Genomic DNA, 19,042 nt, shown 5'->3' on the forward strand with positions numbered 1-19,042 from the left:
AAAATGGTTATTCATTTTTAAAAAAAAAAATCCACTTTCATCACTATGAATATAAAATGCATCAAAACAAAATATGACATACAACAAAATCAATTAAACATGTATCCATACAAATATGGCAAATCACTTCTAGGAGGGAAAGTTATCCTGCATGACTTCTGAGTGTACACCTTGTGTTACCCTTAGATGAATGTCTGCTGCATTTTTCCAACTCCCTGTTCGCGTTGATCACACCAGTGCACTGAAGACTAGTTTTCAGTCAATTACATTTAGACCCAGAGCAGGTCTTTCTGATCTGGAGAGGAAAAACAAGAATGTCCTCCTTTAGCAAGCATAACTACTGTCACGTCATTGAATTACTTGAGGCGGGCTGTGAGAGAAGTATGATATGAGTAAATAAAAGTATAGCAGCGGGAACAACTTGTAGGTCAAACTTTTTCAGGAAGAGTAGGAAGAGTAAAACACTAATTGTGCTTATGTTTATACATTAGCACCTTCCAGGAAGCAGACAGGTGACAACTGTAGGTAGAACCAAGAGGAAAATGTGGATTAGACACCCTGTGAAGAGCCAGCTCAGCTGCTCTCTTTCTCAACCATTTCCCTTTCCCCCTGTTTGGCTGTCTGAGCCTTCCATTATACTTACCTGGATGCGCTGACAGCTGAGAATAGATGGGAATAATCTTCGGTTGTGAAGATATGTTGCTCCCTCAGGATTGTACCAGGGTAAATGGTGGAATCCATCTTGCATTACAACAGGAAATTAAATATACGAAATGGAGGTAGAAGTAGTCTTTAAGATAATGTATTGCTTGCATTCCTATTGCCTTTATGGTGGAGGATAAAGAAATTGATGCTATGAAAAGTTAGGATAGGCCTTGGACGTGTCTCCTGACTTTTGTCCTTCCTCATCAACAATCCATTATGTTATGAGAGAGTAAAGGGTGCGGGAAGCCAAAGATGATGGCCACTGTGCAAGGCCAGCACTCTGTCAGAGCAACCCTTTTTGTTGTCCTTACGGCGTCACTCCAAATGAGCATTTGCAATGCAATGGGTCTCTCATTTGCTCAGGTTTGAGCTATTAGCATTGTAAATTCCTAACTGAACTTTTCTTGCCACGTAAATTGAAAATGAAAAGTAAAACAGTTGACATGAGCGAGCCAATTCAAAGCGCCACATCCGCCATGAACGTGAGCACGAAGGAGAAACACCAAAGGACAAAGAAGTTCACTCACAGTCAAACGTATAGGCAATCGTGCAATTATCCAGGTAAAGGGGCAATGGCCAAGGCAGCAACATAACCGCCCCTAGGAGGGACAAACGTACAACATTTACCAATGATGAAAAGGATTTCTGAGAGGCAAGCCCATAAATGAGTGATAGTGATGGACATGTAGTAGGTGTGGTTAAAAGCCCACAGATAGATTACAACACGTCATCGACTTAAAAAGTCAGCTACCATACATCTCCTGGTTGTATGCACATTTTGAGTTACTTTTCTTGTCATGACAAACTTGTATTTTTGTTTCTGCCAAATGATATTTCTCACCACCTAGGTACTGGGTAATGGGAGCTTGCAGTCTCTTTTGATAAACTGAGAGTATCATACGTACTTCTGATCTTCACATTAAAACGATAAGAGACGCCATCAGCACTGACTTCACGCCTATTCAAAGGGCAAGAATCCCAAGGCTACTTGCATTAAACAATTAGGCTTGAAAGCAAGGGCCGCACGAATCATTAAGAAAAAGAACACTAAGGCGGTCATTATGAACATGGCGGTGTGGGCTGCAATGCCGGCGGGGTGGGAAATCCCACCAGCCGGCATGGCGGCCCACACTGCCACATAGTGAAGCCATGGAGGGCCGCCATAGGCGGCTCTCACCCACCGCCAGGCTGCCTCCGTCAGGCAGTCTGGCAGTGGACAGCATCATTATCAAACAGGGCAGCAGTGCTGCCCTGTCGGATAAGGATCCCTTAGCCTCCAGCCTTTCCCTGGTGGGTTTCCCTGCCAGGGAAAGACTGGCGGAAGGGGTGCACCGGGGAATCCCTGGAGGTCCCTGCACTGCCCATGCACTTGGCATGGGCAGTACAGGGGCCCCTGTGCAGTGCTCCATCGCGCAGGTCACTGCCAGATTTACAGGCAGTGAACTGCGCGACGGGTGCAGCTGCACCGGCCGCACAGACACATTGGCGGAGGCTCTATGTGGAGCTGCCGTCAATGTCCCGGCCAGTCGTTCCTCTGGGTCTGCGGGCAGAAACAATGTTTCCTCCCGCCGGCCCAGAGGAATGTACATTATACAGCCAGAGGGGTTCCGGGGGCGCTGGCGGTCACTGAGAAGACCGCCAGCATGAACACGGTGGTTTTCACCGCCGTGTTCGTGTTCATAATGAGGGCCTAAGTGGTTTCTTCAAATGGCCTTGGGTAGCCACGTGGTTACATTTGGTGAGGCACCTGTCCCACCCTACACCATGCCTAGTTCTGTTCCTTTCTTCTCTTGCACTCATATCTCTTGTTTTTCCCTCAGTCTCACTCTCTTGTCCCTGCTGCATTTATCGTCAGGGAGCTAGAGCGAATGACGAAGACACCAGTAGGGGGCCTTCAAAAACCGCTTTTCAATTGTTCCACCCGTTATGTTATGGGCACGATGGAATGAATGGTCAGTCCGGCCCTGCTAAAAGTATGTATCCATTAAATACACAAATGAAAACTTCGAGTGGAACACGAACCTAACCCACTAGAAATAACTTAACGGTTCCTACTCTACTCCCTAGAGCGCCAATACACAATTTCGAGGTGTCCAGGGCACAAATCATTATCATTAAGGATGTTTTCTGAGTACCCCTTAAGTTTTACACAAGATATCCTTTGAGGAAAACAAATGCGAATTTCAGAGCGCTGGCTCGGCTGGAAAACATGACTTGGTGGTGCATTTTAAAAGTGTTGATATAGTGGCAGGAACATTTGCATTTGCAAGGTAAAGAAACAAGAGGGCTCATTGACTTAGAGCAGACAGCGCGAAGAGTTGTGGAAAGCGAAGCATTCCTGGCATATTCCATGCGGTGAGGTGGGGCTGACTTCCTAAGAAACCAGAGAGAGAGTACACAGCAAAATGCTGAAGCAAAGGGGCAGTGCGCTGTCAAAAAACAAGACACATGGGTAAGAACATACAAACCCAGTGCCGAGTTAAAAGTTTGTGTCAGTTCTGCACATCTCTCCAGCTGCGGCCCATCCCATGCCAGGGACAGACAGAGGCGGGAGCGTGGGAGGGGACTGCAGGAGGGAGCCGAGGAGATGGCGGGTGGAGCTCTTCCGTGGCACAGGCTGCACGCTGAACAGTTTGTGACTCACGCGTCCAAAAAGAAAAAAAAAGAACAGCGTTTTCAGACAGCTTCAGTTCCCTTTCTCCCAGTTTCTGTTTGGAGGTAACAGCTTGTTCTAAAACTGGATTCTGAGTGTCTTTGACGAGTCGGAACCTCGATAGCCCGAGGCAGAGAAGGGATGTGCTCTGTATACACTGCAACCAGCCACCTGTGATTCAGAGACATCGACAGGAGACACCCTTGCCGGGTAAGTCAATGTTTTTATTGTCCCAGCGGAGGAAATGTGATTTTAATATCACAGTCTAATTTGCATAGTCAAGTTGCCATGAAGCTATCTTAATTGAACAGTGACGGTTGGTAATGATGTATGTAGCAGTTAGAACTGCTTGTAGCCGTACTCAACTTCTGTGTGTCGTGCACTTATATTGATTGCAGTATGTGCACTTTAACTGCCATAGACTGTGTTGTGCCTTATTTTGTTTCTATACACATATAGAATTCAATAATTACCAGTTTTATGCGCATTGCTTTTTTAACTTACTCAAATACAAAGAGGAATGAGGCATATAGGCAACAAGAGATGTATCTAAAAGTGCGAGTTACACTGGCATGGCCCCACCCTTGCCACAGAGGAAGAACTGAGTGCCGAATCAATCAGCTAGCATGTGCCTGCGTTGATGCATTGATGTAGATGTGATGCACCTATCTAGCTCCGACAGCTTTCAACTGGCTCCTTGTTGAATTCAGTATCACGTTTAAAGCACTATGCATTATGCACAAACGTTACTGAGGTAAAATTTGAAACTACCTCCGAGATCTGGCATGAAACTCCACTCGGGCAAGAAATCTGCAATTATTTTCAGCACCTCAGATTAAAAAATGCCTGTTTCAGAGATGCAGGTATGTAGGAAGATCGTTGATGTCAGTGCTTAATTTGTAAATTAAGAGGTGCCGGTGCTCAAAGCCCTTCTCTTAAACACGAGGCTGCTGTATTTAAATCTGCCAGCACTGAACACGGAGGCAGCGTAATCCTGAAGCCATCTCGGGCCTCTTCAATCCATTTACGGCCACCCCTGCCCCTTCAGCTCATCCTGCAATTTTCTACTTTCTCCCTTTATGACGCTTTTTAGTTTTTCCTTCTTCTGTCCTTCACATATATGTATTTTGCTCGCAGCAAATGCTTGAGGCATAAGAATAAGCCCCGGCCCTCCTCACAAATAAGTGCCGGTGCTCAGCACCGGTAACAACAAGCACAAATTAAGCACTGGTTGATGTTCGGACAATCCGAAAAAATGGGTAAAAATTAAGGGCATATTTACAATCTTTTCACGTAGGGCAGCGCCGAAAGCATTCTTGCTGCACTGCCCTGCGTCAAAAGAAAAGGGCAGGAATGCAGCGTATCTGCCTTCCTGTCCTTTTTCCCTGCGCTGGCGCACAATGGGCTGCTATGCGCCAACGTAAGCACCCCTTGTACAATGGTGCAATGGTGTCTGCATTGCAGGAATAATTGTGTTTGTGCTGGAAGAGACACTTTACTGCACAAAAAAAATCACGAGAGGCTTTTTCTTTTTGCTATGTGTGCTGAAGAATGCAGCACATTTAGAAAAAAGTAAAGCGAGGGGAAATAAAGGTATTCCTCCTCATTGCTCCTCCCTTACATCTCCTCCAGCATATGATTTTGACGAATTTCCAGGTTTACAAACCCTTGTAAATCTGAGAATGTGTCAAAATCCATGGGTGTTACGTGGGAACACCCACCCCAACGGCCATGGAACACCTCTTTGATGCAGAGTAAGGCAGCACAGTGTCTTGCTCTGCGTTGCCTTACTCCATATGTACAAGGCTATGTAAATCCACCCAATAGCTCACCTGATACACAAATATATAAGTGAAAAGCCTAAGACCTGCTTCAAAATAGCCACAAACCTGACAGTACTATTATTTGTATGTTCTTACTTTTAGTTTTCCTCAAAGATCTCCATCGCCCTGTCTGCAGTGAGCAGTGCATCCCAAACTGATAAACAATACCTAGAGCACTCGATATAGCAGTCTTCTAGATAGACTGAATTAAGATTCAACAGAGGAAGTTAGCTTAAGGATGGCACTAAAAACAGAAAATGTTTAAATCCAAAATGCTAGAAAATTGGAACCTGGCTGTGAAAAAAAATCCCCTTTTTGTATGGTTGCCCCCATTTTTCCTGAAATGTATTTCTGGTTATAAGACTCTGCACACTGGGGCACTTCAGTGCCCAGTATAGGTGCTCTGACCCCTACAACAGGTTGACATTGGCTACTCCCTGATTGGCTTATTTACCTTTTCTACAATATCATAGTATAGCGTGTGGAATACACATATGACATTAAAAGTTGAATGCTACCTGTGGACCGCAGCACTTGTTGTGTATGTCCTTAGGTCTATCACAGTAGCCTGAATGCTACAGTGTAAAACCTTAATAAGGCATATTAAAATAACCTGTTTTTAATAGAAACCTGACTTTTAATATGTAAGGCTTGCAGTCCACAAGGAAGGATACCATGGTATTTAGCAGTGGGACAAGCAGAAAATGAATATTAACACATCCTTACAGTGACAAGGCCCAAACTATTTTCACATTGGCAGGTCCAGTTGTCCTAGATAGAAAACCAAAGTACAGGTCAAATTACTAATAATGCTATCTCTGGCATGATACAAGCTAGATAAAAAAAAAATATATACATTTAATTTTTTTTATTAAAATCCAATGATGAAGTCAGATCTTTTTGGTAAATATTAATGAAAAGTAACTTTTAGAGAGCTACCCTTTACCTGTCTGAACTTTGAGAGGGCTTATTAGCAAAAGCCTCAGCATATGTTCAAGCATGGAAGTAGGTGCAGAAGAAATGTGAAATGCTTCCTAGGAGCAAATAATAGGCTGATCTGAATGGACAGAGGTGACTCCTCTGAGCTCAACAGAATATGCCAGGTGGATGTTGTTGTGTGCCTCGTGTTAACACCACAGTGTCAAATCCTGCTTCACAGATCTGTTGAGCTACATGTAATATTTGGGGCACACTCGAAAGAGAAAGAATAGGATGCCAAGACAATTCTGGTGTATCCCCTGTCTGATTGCTATGGGACCCAGCTTTTGCCCTACCAGACTTCTGCCTCTGGGTTTGTTGCAGGTACAATGTCTGTTTCAACTAGAGTTTGATGTTAGATGTGGAAGGACATTAGGATTACCATAGCACACTCTCCACTCATACCCTCAGCCTTAGAGCCAAGTTAAGTGCAGCCGAAGATATTGTTTTGGATTTGCCCTCACACATTGCATTTTGGGCCTATTTGCAGCAAAGCAAACAGCAACTACTACACAAGTAGGTGGGCCAGGGCTTGGGAACCTTTAACCCACTGGTCAGATAGGAAGTATGAATATCTGAGGGTGTCACACACTCACAGACTGGTGAACCCTACAAAGCTGGAGGTTCACCCAGCCTTCCTCAAAACACTGCTGGACTTGTGAAAGGATTCCAGGTGGACCAAACCTTCTGTACTTGGCATGTGTGATCTGTGAGAACCTGAGAAGGGTGGACCCTCTTCCTCTTGAAATCCAAGGACAGAAAGATCTCCAAGGATCATACAGCTGATTCTCTGGTTGGGTCCAGGAACATAAAACATTGATGGGGAGATTCCTGTGAAGAATTCCAAATGACCTGTGGCAAATGGACATGGACTGGGCTTTATTGATACCCTCTACCATTTACTTTGAGAGTCTTTAAATGCCCCCACTGAGGTCCTGGGAGCCTTAGAAGTGTACTTCTTTGGTTGTTTGGGCTCCAAAGGAAGTTTGTGAACTTTTTCAAATATTTTGCCTCTAGAGCTTTAAGGCGATCGACCACAGAAGGTTTTCAACTTGCAGTTTCAGTTGGATTCCAAATTGAGTTTCAGGTTTGCCTTGTACTGAGGTGAGTTTTTCCTCTGAAATATGACAGAGTCCTTTTTCAAATTAGGACTTAGAAATGTTTCTGATCTTCTCTACTTCCAGGCCCTAGTAGAGGCACTCTGCCTCTTGTATCGGACCCTCACTCCATCGTGCTTGGCCTCAAATCGCACCTAGGTAGCGGTATACCGCAACCATTGAGTACCATTGGTGCTTTGCACTTTTTGGCTCTATTTCGACATAGCCAATTAAAAATTAATATATCTGAATTCTGTTGTGGAATTTTGTGATTTTCATGCCATTTTGCTTATTATTGTTCCCTATTTTGATAAATGGGTGAGGGATTTTTATTCTTTTATGCTTTAGACTTTTTAATTGTTTTGGTACTTCTAAATGCTTTAAACATTTTCTCTAAGTTGAGTCTGTCTGCTCTGTGCCATATTTATCAGGGACTGAGCTCAGGATTACATTACTGAAACCTTTGACTGGGCCTAACAAGTTAGTGACTTAATTACTTGTTGTAGACTACCATTCACTCCAATTAATAATTCACTTTTTCTCATTGCTGATCTTTCATAGTGGTGTAGTGTAAATACTCTTGCCCTTGATTGCACAGAGTGGGGATTGGGTAAACAGGCTCTATGTTCTCCACAAATGTACTGGGAGTGGAAGCTCTCAACCTGAGAATATTTTAGAAAATGAGCCTAACAGTGCCCTTTACATTACAGTATCATGACTTAGCAAGCAGAGTGATTCCAGCCCTAAAATTCATAATGCTAACTTGTAATAATAATTTGCCTTTTAAAAAGCAACTAGTATGACTATTTCACACTTTCAGATGATTGTATATCACAAGCATTGTTAATATTCATTTAATTGCAGTCAGTTTATAAACCTGCAAAGGATAACAGGCTGAGTTGGTAGGTATTCACACTCATGAAAGACTTAAGATGGCTCAAGAAAGGTCAATACTGACATAAGATTGACGCCCAAAGTGCTGTCTGCTCAAATACAATATGATTGATCGGGAAAAAACTGGCATAGACTTTGTCCCACTGAATGCTGAATTGATGTCACTTTATTCCTTTTCCTTTATATCCACCACCCTTTCACTTATTTTTCTCTGTGATTCTCTCACTCAGTCCTCACTCATTCGTTCCCTTATGTTCACCCTCTCCCAAGACATTCTCAAATTATTTGTCATCTTTTTCTCTATTACTTCACTTACCTCGTTTCACTTTCCCTCTTACTAATCTTGTGTTAAAAAATGCAAGTTGCGCACCTAACCCACCATAGGCAACATCAGGTGGTTTAAGGTCCTGTTCTGCTTTGTATAGCAAGGAAAGTAGACATCCTTATGGCAGGTAACATCCAGTGACACTGAAGGCACAGGAGTCCATATATTTGCATGGTGTTGCTTCAATTAGTGAGCCTGTTTCCTTAGGCTATGAGCTGGGGTAGTCTGATCACCCCCATTAAAAATGCTAATAAATGTAACAAAAAGTTACATTTTATAGCTAGCTCTAGTCTCCAAATAGATGGGCATCACAGCAGCAAAGTGTGAAAGGCAAGCTGAATGAATGAGAGCACTATGAGACGACCATACCAGACTGTGTGCTGTGCAAATGTCATTAACATAATATCATGTATTCTCCAATCAGGAAATATATGCACTGACCAGAAACATTAAATACATATGGGGTTATTACAACTTCGGAGGAGGTGTTATTCTGTCCCAAAAGTGACAGTAAAGTGACGGATATACCACCAGCCGTATTACGAGTCCATTCTATCCTATGGAACTCGTAATACGGCTGGTGGTATATCCGTCACATTTGGGACGGATTAACACCTCCTCCAAAGTTGTAATAACCCCCATAGTGTATTCCATTGTGCACTAACTATGTCAAGCAGTGTCCTCCTGTCCTTTTTGTAATGCAGGGACAAATCACAAAATACAAGTGTTAGTGATAGTCCATAAGAAGGTGGCCTGTGGCTGGGAGGAGATGTAGTGGTGGAGGATATTTCTAATTTTTAATGAATCACTGATCAGTTTTGCAGAATGTAGACACAGACTGACACCCCTACCAACAATATTAAATGACAACACTAAAACTTGAAATGGGTATTTAAAAGCATGAAACTGGACACATTTTGTGACAAGGACTCATTTAGTTGTCCCATATCAGCAGTCTATAGTGTGTCACAAAATAAATGCAGTTGCACAAAATGTTTCTTTGGAGCTCACAATTCAGTACCACTGAATGCCAGAATTTCTATTTTCCAACGCTGCCTCCTGCTGATTCCACCTAATGTTTAATTCTTCCACCACACTGCCATTCATATCTCTTTGTCACTCTTGCCAATCCCTTTTCAACCCTGGCTTTTCCCTTTGTCACTGATGCCTATCTTTCTCTTCCTGCATAATGCTCCTTACTCTACCTTCTTATTTGTTTTGGGTTAAATCCTAATAATTAAACATAAGCCCCACTGATGAAAAATGAGTTCTGTTTGTCACTGCATAAAATAAGCACTACCTAACACTGAATGCATTTAAAGTGCTTGCCAGTTCAAGACTGCAGTTCGGCATGACACACACAAACAGTTAAACATGTTCATTGGCTATTAAATGCTTACTAGGCAAATAAATCAAATGTCAGATCAGGAAAGGGATGGGGATAAAACAGACTAAAGTTGGATTCGGAAAAACAGAAATAGGCCAAAAGTAGTTGGAAAATAGTGAAGAATGACTTGACACGCATTTACTTGCAGCCTCACCTGGGGTGGCTATGGGCATCTGTCACTGGATCATGTCAATTACTTTATGGGGGTCTCAAATTCTGCCTGGATGAACTGGAGAGTGACAGTCATTCCATCTCAAGTGCATTAACTCGACTGCCAGCAGGAAGTGTAAGCATTAGGTTCGAGAGGCCCCCTCCTGAGGTGGTGGTGGTCAGTCTCTGTGATTTGCCTGACTGCGGGCCCTTGTGTATCTCCTGACATTCTGTTGGCCTGGATGGCTGAGAAGCAAAGCAGCTAAGCCTGTGTCTGTCACTGTAGACTGGCATGGTGTAATACCTCTGGTCAGGGACGATAGTAGCTGTCAGCACATGGAACCACAGATGGGTAACACTGGCATCTCTGCAGGTTGAAGACACTGGCTCAAGACTGGATCAGGAGACACTGGTAGGAGGCTGTGCGTTGTGCATCCGTGCAACTGAAAGCCTACTACATTAGCTGCTGTATCACCATCATCACTGTGCAAAAAACTGTAATGGCTACAGAGGCAGAAGGGAAGCTGTTGATGGCCATACAGTAAATGTATGTGCACTACTCCATCTTCTATATCTGGGGAGCATGTGCAGCCTCTCTACTGTTGATGGATGATAACTGACTGCAGAGGCCAGCAGGTGCATGTTCAGGCAGGCACTTGCTTTGCACTCAGCCTTCACCTCTCACTTTAGTCAGTTTGCTTTCGTGTCTAACTGGAGTTTCCTGCCTACCTGTGCCCCAAACTTACTTGACAAGCATACCATCATACTGTGACGTGAACACTCGGGAGCCTCCTGAAGCTGAATGCAGGGCCAGACTGGGAACAGAAAAACATCTCTGGTAAAAGTTTGTGTACCAGCCATACACTGCACAGAGCAAATGAGCTCAGTGAATGAATCCAAATGCTCCAAGGTATTTGGGAGATCACCTCTAATCAGTGGACCCTAATGATTTTTTTAAGTGTTGGGAGGTAAATGTCAATCCTGAATTGGACTGCCTATGTGAGCAAGTTAGTCTGACATCCGCCAGAGTGCACGAGGATGTTATCCTACTCAAAGTTTAGAAAACATTAGGCCAAGCAGGATTTTACAACACTATTCTCAAGTATGTGGCAAAAACACCATAGGTTCTGAAGGTGGACTACTGAAAAATGCCTCTACTTTCATAGTGTGACAAAGAAGGCTGACCCACCCAAGGGATATTCAGGGTTCACCTAGCCCAAAATATTTTGATGAAATGGTGATAAAGTGGTGATTTTTTTCAGCAAAATTTCTCTAAGATTTAAAATGCCATTCATAACACAGGCAGTTCAGTAAATATTATTTCACATGGCAACATTCTTCTCGTTCTCATTTTTACCTCCTGTCACTTTGCAGTCCTGCACCTTCTAGATCTGTTCTCAGTCACATTATACCGGAATTCTTCTTTGAATGTGCATAGTAAGGAAATAAAAAATGCACAAATCTCTCAGTGTCAGGCAAAAGAAAGTAAAGCTGCTGACAGCAGTACTGATTATCCCACATACAATTGTGCTCGCGTGTGTACTCACACACACATATTAATTTTTTTCCGAAACATCAGGTTTTAATTCATGATAATACAGGAACTTTTCTATCTCATACACGTTTATAATTATAAAATGATAAACACAATTCTCTGAAATGTTTTTTATTTTCATCAACCATCCAAATCCACCTGCAGTCCTGCCAGACAAAGAAAGTACCACCATCACAAGCTATGGATACACACTTAGTACTAAGAATAACCAACAATATGTACTCAAACAAGGGTGGGTAGAGGATATGTCACCCTCACATGCATTCAAGTTTTAATGAAGATGCTTTTCTCTCACAATAAAATTCATGTTTTCTACACCTTTAAGTGCTGCAATTTTGATACCTCTAAGTGCTGTACATAACGGATATCAAAGTAACTCAGTTCATGAACTCAGAGGGATTTGGGTTTACTTGCTAGGCCGAGATAATATCTTATGACTTGGAGGTCTTACGCAGACGCCAGGACAAGTGTACAACTGACAAAGATAAACCAAGCAATCAAAAGGTGAAATTTGTTTAAAAGAACCACGACGTGTTGCAAAATGCAATTTCTTTCATAAAACAGGAAAAATGCAAAGTTCTGAAAAAATTCACAGTGACTGCAAACTATATTCACACAGCAGTACACTGTGCCGGTATGCATGCTCTTCTCTTTTAGCAAGGCCTACTCAAGAGGTGTGCATAACACTTTCGCTTTCTCAGTGCCAGCACACCTGCAAGGCATACCTAGTCAAAACAGCTCAAGGAATCTAGAAAATGGTAAGTATTCATTGAAAATGCTGCAGTGGACGGTTGAGGTAAACACAAAGCCCACTTCAACCGTTTAATTGCATTTTTTGATCACTTGTGGGTGGAAAGGTGGAGGGAGATAAAACCATCCTGTGAGTTTCATATAGTGCTTCATATCACACGTCTGTTGTTTTCAAGCGCTGTTAATAGCAGTTTTTACTATTAACCAATCAATAGCACTGAATGAACTGAGAGGATATTGTAAGGAAACTCTACAGAAGGTCTCTTTTCCATTGCTGTTTGAAGGATTGCAATCTAAATATGAAATGGGAGACTTAAAATATTGAGACAATTGTAAACATAATTGTAAACTCGATCCCGTGGAGTGTGTGCGGTTATAGATTACAGATATTCTATAGTCCAGAATCAGGCCTCTGCTGCTATTGGGAGGATCTACTTTGCTGAATTCCCCTGTATTTTGGAATTATCGAACGCCTTTCAAATACGGGTTTGTATTTGTGGCATTACATAGGGGGCCGCCTCGGAAACAAAAAATCAAGTTATTTTTACTCATTCACAGAGAGCGTTCCCGTGTTAAATCCGCCTGCGAGGACTAGTCGGAAGTTGCTGCCAGCTGCATTTGTTTTTAGGAAATGATGTGGGGATATGGCATTTTTTTTTTTCAAACGTTCACTGTTAGGGAATCAGCAGGGTTTGAGAAACATTCAGAGATGCTTGAGATGTATCATTTTAAAGTCAATTAGTTTCATGATTTGAGTGAAGGTATACTTCTGGCTGGTATTAGGAACGTTCTTCAGCAAAATGCTCTCTCACATGAGGAAACAAAACCTCATTATAACATTCACTTCCATGAACAATTATGTTGGTATTAGCAATTAAGTTCGTTCTTAGTGTGTGTTAAAACCCTCTTTAATAAACTAACTTACATTTCTGTTCTCCAAATATAGAATAGATGCAAAGAAGTGTAAAAGGCCCTTTTCTAAGCCAACGAATACGGTCAAATAAAGTTCTGTTCCTAATTAAATCACTGCACAGAAATGGTGTGAGCAATGCTTGTGGACGTGCTGGTTCTAGCTAGAGAAATGATTTTATGAAGCAGAAAAACATTCTGAAAAGGGTGTGTGCTTATAAATGCCTCTGACTCACTGTTTCTGATTGGGCCTGCTCAGTATTTGTGGAGAACAGCAGTTCTGAATACAATTATCTGCCTGAAGTTATTTTCTCTCATGCCAGGCACAGGCATGTACACAGTATGATTATTTCAAACCATGACGGCAGCGTTGTAACTTTTATTTTACTACAAGGTATAGATTCCAATTTTAGGCGTTAGGTCGTAACTCACAACAGATATAGGTGTGATTTTTAAAACATGGATTGAACATCCCATGCTCGAATCAGTGTTGGCAGAATAGCGTAAGTTTTACCCTTGAATATTTAATATTTAACATACCCGGAATCACTGCAATGATGGGGCAATGTACCAGATAGTTTGGCAGGTTTGGCTGTGTTGTGCAGCAATAAAAGAGAGATTGCGGGGCATAATGCAGCAAATTCAGTGGCAGCATTATTTCGCTATTTTCTCATATTAATTCACATTAATGGAGTCTGAGAAAAAAATCTCTTCATTAGAATCATGTTGACTCCTGAAAAATCGAATTCAGCAACTGCAAGTTAATTAATTAAGCGTTTGCCACTTTGGGGCACCAAGGCCCATATTTATACTTTTTTAGCGCCGCATGTGAGTCATGTTTCGACGCAAAAGCGTCGCAAACTTGCAAAATACAATTGTATTTTGAAGTTTACACCGTTTTTACGTCAAAAAGCGGCGCAAATGCGGCGCTAAAGAAATATAAATATGAGCCCAAGTGTATTTGAGCCATATTTAGATCTATTTGAGCTACAAACAAACTGTAAGTTAAAATCTGCAAATTATACAGTAGATGATAGGTAATGTGGCAAGTGTAATAAATCCGTAAGCATACCAAAAACGAAACTGACGCACAATCACATAAATCCAGAGGCCCTACCTATAGCAGTGAAGGCACAACTCTTCCTGTGCCTTTGCCGTGTCTCTCTGGGTTCTTTTCAATCCTGGTACATCACTATTTTCAGGTTATGCCTAAACGACCCTTGGAAAAATTAAGTATTACATTTCCTTTGCTATGAAAATATGATTTTCTTCCCTACGACTTTCATGTCTGGTTTCAGGTGGTAGTGTTATCTTTGAATTTGCAGATAGGGACTATGTGATGTAATGCCGCTCTTAACACCTTCCAGTGCTCTTGTAAGTGTCAGGGAGTGTATAGGTACCAGTTACTCAGCGAGTACATTTCATAGTGTTGCTACTATAATGGCTTCCCTATCCCAACTCCTATTGGATACACATCGCAAATTTAGGTTCTCTGGCATTCTGTGTAAATCTGTGACTTCTAGAGACTCTTCTGCAGTTGTGTGACTGGACACCCTAAAGAAATCAAAGATCAGACCTGTAATCTACCGATCTCTTCAGAAGACTACAGGTGCTGGAATTCAGTTCCACTTCCGCATTGCCTTAAAAATTCTACTCACATTTACATAATTAATTAAAAGTCTTTCTCAAGCATAATTGTGGCTAATTCGAAGATATCATTGCTCTTACTGTTTTTTTCTCTTCCATTGTATAACAGTTTTGTTTTCTCTATTTGGTTTTGTATTATATTTAAATGTCTCTATTGCTAATTTTTAGAGCATTTAAAACTTTGTGCGGCAGGATTCACACTATCTGAAAATGTAAAGTAAAACACAATTTTCAGCCAATTGATACGTGACATAGGGGGTTATTCTAACTTTGGAGGAGGTGTTAATCCGTCCCAAAAGTGACGGAAAAGTGACGGATTTACCACCAGCCGTATTACGAGTCCATTATATCCTATGGAACTCGTAATACGGCTGGTGGTATATCCGTCACTTTACCGTCACTTTTGGGACGGATTAACACTCCTCCAAAGTTAGAATAATCCCCATAGTCTGTACGATCTAGAGCCACTCAGAGGTATGTTTTTTTCACTGCTCTCTCAATGAGTTAGTTTTTCTTTCTTGTGGCAACATTGTCTACTTTGTTGTATTTAACAGCTCTGTTTAATAGTCTGATGGTTTATGTATTGTGTTAACATTTCTTTGGAGAGATAGACATTGTATTATCCAAATACGAAAAAGACAATTGGTATGATGTGAGAGTTGTTTGAGAATGAAAGGCTCTTGGAATTATTGAGGCAATGCTGTCATTGGAGGATAGTATACTGGTGTAGTTGTCTTTCATGTAGGGAACTATTTATTTGTATAGCGAAAGATTATTTTTAATTCCCTAAAACCACAAGTTGCCCTTTCAGAATGTCCAGGCTAGAATTATCTCAACAATAGTAATACCATGCTGAAGGAAACTATAATAATGATCAGAAGTAAATCCGGACATTATGGACTACTACTGTCCTATATAGGTTGGAATACGCCGAAGGGGGAGGACAGTACATTAACAACTTTTTGATGTCTGACTGCATAGTATGTGGAGGTCAATCCATCAGTGTATTCTACTCAGAGTTTAATATTTTGCCAAGATATTGGAGAATATTACACTATCTTCCAACTACAAAACAGGCCCTGTATATTTAGCCCATATTTCACTTGTGGGGAATTAGCAACAACACAGCAGGCTGCGTTTTGAGTTTAGTTGTAGATTGTTGGGAATGTTAGCTTTTGAAGTGAAGGACAGTTGTCAGTTAGTTCTCTGCTCTGCCAGTCACTGGTAGACATTTCCAAATATTACAGAAATGCTTACTACCCTGAAGGGTGCCACAGTGTTTCCATCTTCAACATGCATACCACCAAAATCTCTTGCATCACGAGTCACAACATTTGACACCATTCATCACTCCCGAGGGTGCGTATAAATTTAGGTGCATATCCTTTGTGTAGGTGTCAACCTCTTCTGTATTTCAACGTCTAATTGAGGCTGTGGTCAAGGTTATGCCTAATGTCAGGTGTTTCCAAGAGGAAATTTTGATCTTTGGGAAGGATATGGACGTTCACAGCAGGATGCTAGTTAAGGTTTTGGCAATAATGAAGGAGAGAGGTGTAACCTTAAGTGCTCGTAAATGTAAGTGTGCTGTGGACTATGGTGATTAACTTGGATGCAAGGCATCCTTTCAATGTATTGAGCACAAGCAGACTTTGTTCAGAGCCATAGCTGAATTCTGTGCCCTGGAGAGCAAAGAACAATTGTGATCTTCTTTTTTAAATGTTACAATTTTAAATCTTGTTTTATACCAGGGTGTGTAGAAAAAGACATACAATTTGCATTCTTTTCTTAGGAAGAATGTGACATTTCATGGACTAATGAGGAATTTGATTAGATGAAATTGGAAATTGCCACTTTCTTTCCTTTGAAATCTTTTGGTATGTGTGATCCTTGTTGTACTTACAGATGCTAGTCAGTGTGGTCTACAAGTAATGTTACTGTGGACTCATAATGGAAAAGACAAGTTGTAGCGTTTACATCTCGTTCCTTAGGAGGGGCTGAGCTTACTTACTCAGTAAGAGAACGTGAGGCTTTGGCATGTTGGTGAGGTGTTGATCATTTTAAAATCTATTTATGGCTCAAGGAGTTCACCATTCAGGTGGATCACAAGCCTTTGATTGTTTACCACGCCACACCAAGGATTTCCAAATGGCAACATAGACTGCAAGAATTCAACTATCATTTAGAATACATGCCAGGGATGAAAAATGCCTTCACATGTTGTCTATCCAGATTATTTTTACGTGAATTAGGGTCTGTGGAAGATACTCAAGCTGAGGACTTTTCTATAGTAGGATTTATTTTCCCATTGGAGGAGGACAGTATAAGGGAAGATGAGTAGAAAATTGCATTGGATGGTGATGAGATTTCACAATAATTGATAAGGTGTTCAGCAAAGGATGGCATGTGTCTAACAAGAATCAGGCGTTAGATGCATATAAACATGTGTTTGAGGACCTTTATATATCTGATGGCATACATAGGAGAGCTGATTTGTAAGTGGTTATCAGTAGCGTGTGCAGGTTTTCAGCTTAGCGCATGAAGGGCATGTTGGCCGTGACTTGAAGATTAAGGGACAGGTTTTGGTGACCTGAATTTCTTAAAAATGTTGAGCACTATGTTCAAGAGTGTGTTTCTTGTTCTGTGAGAGATAAGTCACGGTTCCCAGTTTGGTTCCGGTGATTTTTATACCAGAGAGACCTTGGGCCAGATGTACGAATGTCCTGAATTGCGACTCGCAAATTGCAAGTCAGAACGATTCGCAATTTGTGAGTCGCAATTCAGGATGCAGGATGGTGTCCCTGACACCATCTGCAACTCGCAAGGGGGTCGCAAAGGCCCACCTCATTAATATTAATGAGGTGGGTCGCAATTTGCGACCCCCTTGCGACTCGCAGCACTCACAAGGATGGTGGCCTGCTGGATACAGCAGGCCACCATATCTGTGACTGCCTTTAAATAAAGCAGTTTTTTTTTTTGTAATGCAGCCCGTTTTCCTCAAAGGAAAATGAGATGCATTACAAAATGAAAAAATGAAACGTTTTAGTTTCATTTTTTGAGAAAATGTTTTCCAGGCCATTCACAAAGAGGAAGGGGTCCCATGGGGACCCCTTCCCTTTTGCAAATGGGTTACCACCAGTGTGACACTGGTGGTAACTGCGATTGCTTTGCGACCGCGTTCGCGGTCACAAAGCAATGCAAGATTGTGCTGCGACTCGCAATTAGGAAGGGGAACACCCCTTCCTAATTGCGACTCGCAGTCCCGTTTTGGGAGTCGGTAACCAGGTTAACGACTCGCAAAACGGGAATTGGGCATCGCGATGTGTGTTTTGCACGTTGCAAACAGCGAAATTAGCTGTTTGCAACGTGAAAAACCTTTACTACATCTGGCCCCTTGGGTCATGTTAGGAATGGATATCATAGGTCCCATGAATGTCCTTAAAGAAAGGTGCAAGTTTGGTTATGTTATGGATTACTATTCTTGATGGCCTGAAATCGGCTTGCACTAATGAGATAATGGTATTTTTACAAAAACTGTTTTTGAGGGAAGGCTCTCCAGATGAACTGGTTACTAGTATAATTCACCTCCAATAACTTTGAGAGGTTTTCTAAAGCATTTGGGTATTAATATTAAACTCATTAAGACTTCACTGTACCATCTTATAACAAATGGGTTAGTGGTGAGATGCTACAGAGTAAACAAGGACAGTGTGCGATTATCTATAGCTGTTGCTTTGGATTGGGAGAAGGAAATCAAAGATCTTTTGGGGGCTATCTGCACCACACATTGGTGTTTCCAACTCAGAGCCCTATCTTTTTGGGATGGCTAACGCACAACCACAACCAGTAACTATCCAGAAAACTGTATGCAACCAATCGCACAGTTTCTCTTAGCTAATGGACTAACCAATGAGGGTGGGGGTGTTACGTTCATGGTTGAGAAACATGATGAATACTGAACAGAAATATTCTATTCATGGATCAATTTTCCAGCAGTCAATGCAGACTCAAACACATTACACACATCCAAAATAGCGTATGTACCAAAATACAGAGCATACCAATACATAGAAATACCTCTAACTTATCAAGGACACCGTGATTGGTTTAATGGCGTCCTCCCACTTTGAGCAATGATGGACCTACATGGCAAACATTGGCTACATATACAC

The 19,042-nt window shown here is 41.7% G+C and overlaps 1 protein-coding gene across 3 annotated transcripts in view; it reads left to right on the forward strand.

Annotated features, from left to right (window-relative positions):
* The first annotated feature begins 3,312 nt into the window (after positions 1-3,312).
* Positions 3,313-19,042, forward strand: part of INF2 (inverted formin 2) — a 303,640-nt gene continuing 287,910 nt past the window's right edge. For 2 of the 3 annotated variants that reach the window (XM_069207311.1, XM_069207313.1), the window contains exon 1: positions 3,313-3,568. The gene's annotated coding sequence lies outside the window, so the exon portion shown is untranslated. The remainder of the gene's footprint in view (positions 3,569-19,042) is intronic. The other variant, XM_069207314.1, reaches the window with a different exon arrangement.

This window comes from Pleurodeles waltl, chromosome 9, assembly GCF_031143425.1.
Source record: "Pleurodeles waltl isolate 20211129_DDA chromosome 9, aPleWal1.hap1.20221129, whole genome shotgun sequence".
NCBI classification, from domain to species: Eukaryota; Metazoa; Chordata; class Amphibia; order Caudata; family Salamandridae; genus Pleurodeles; species Pleurodeles waltl.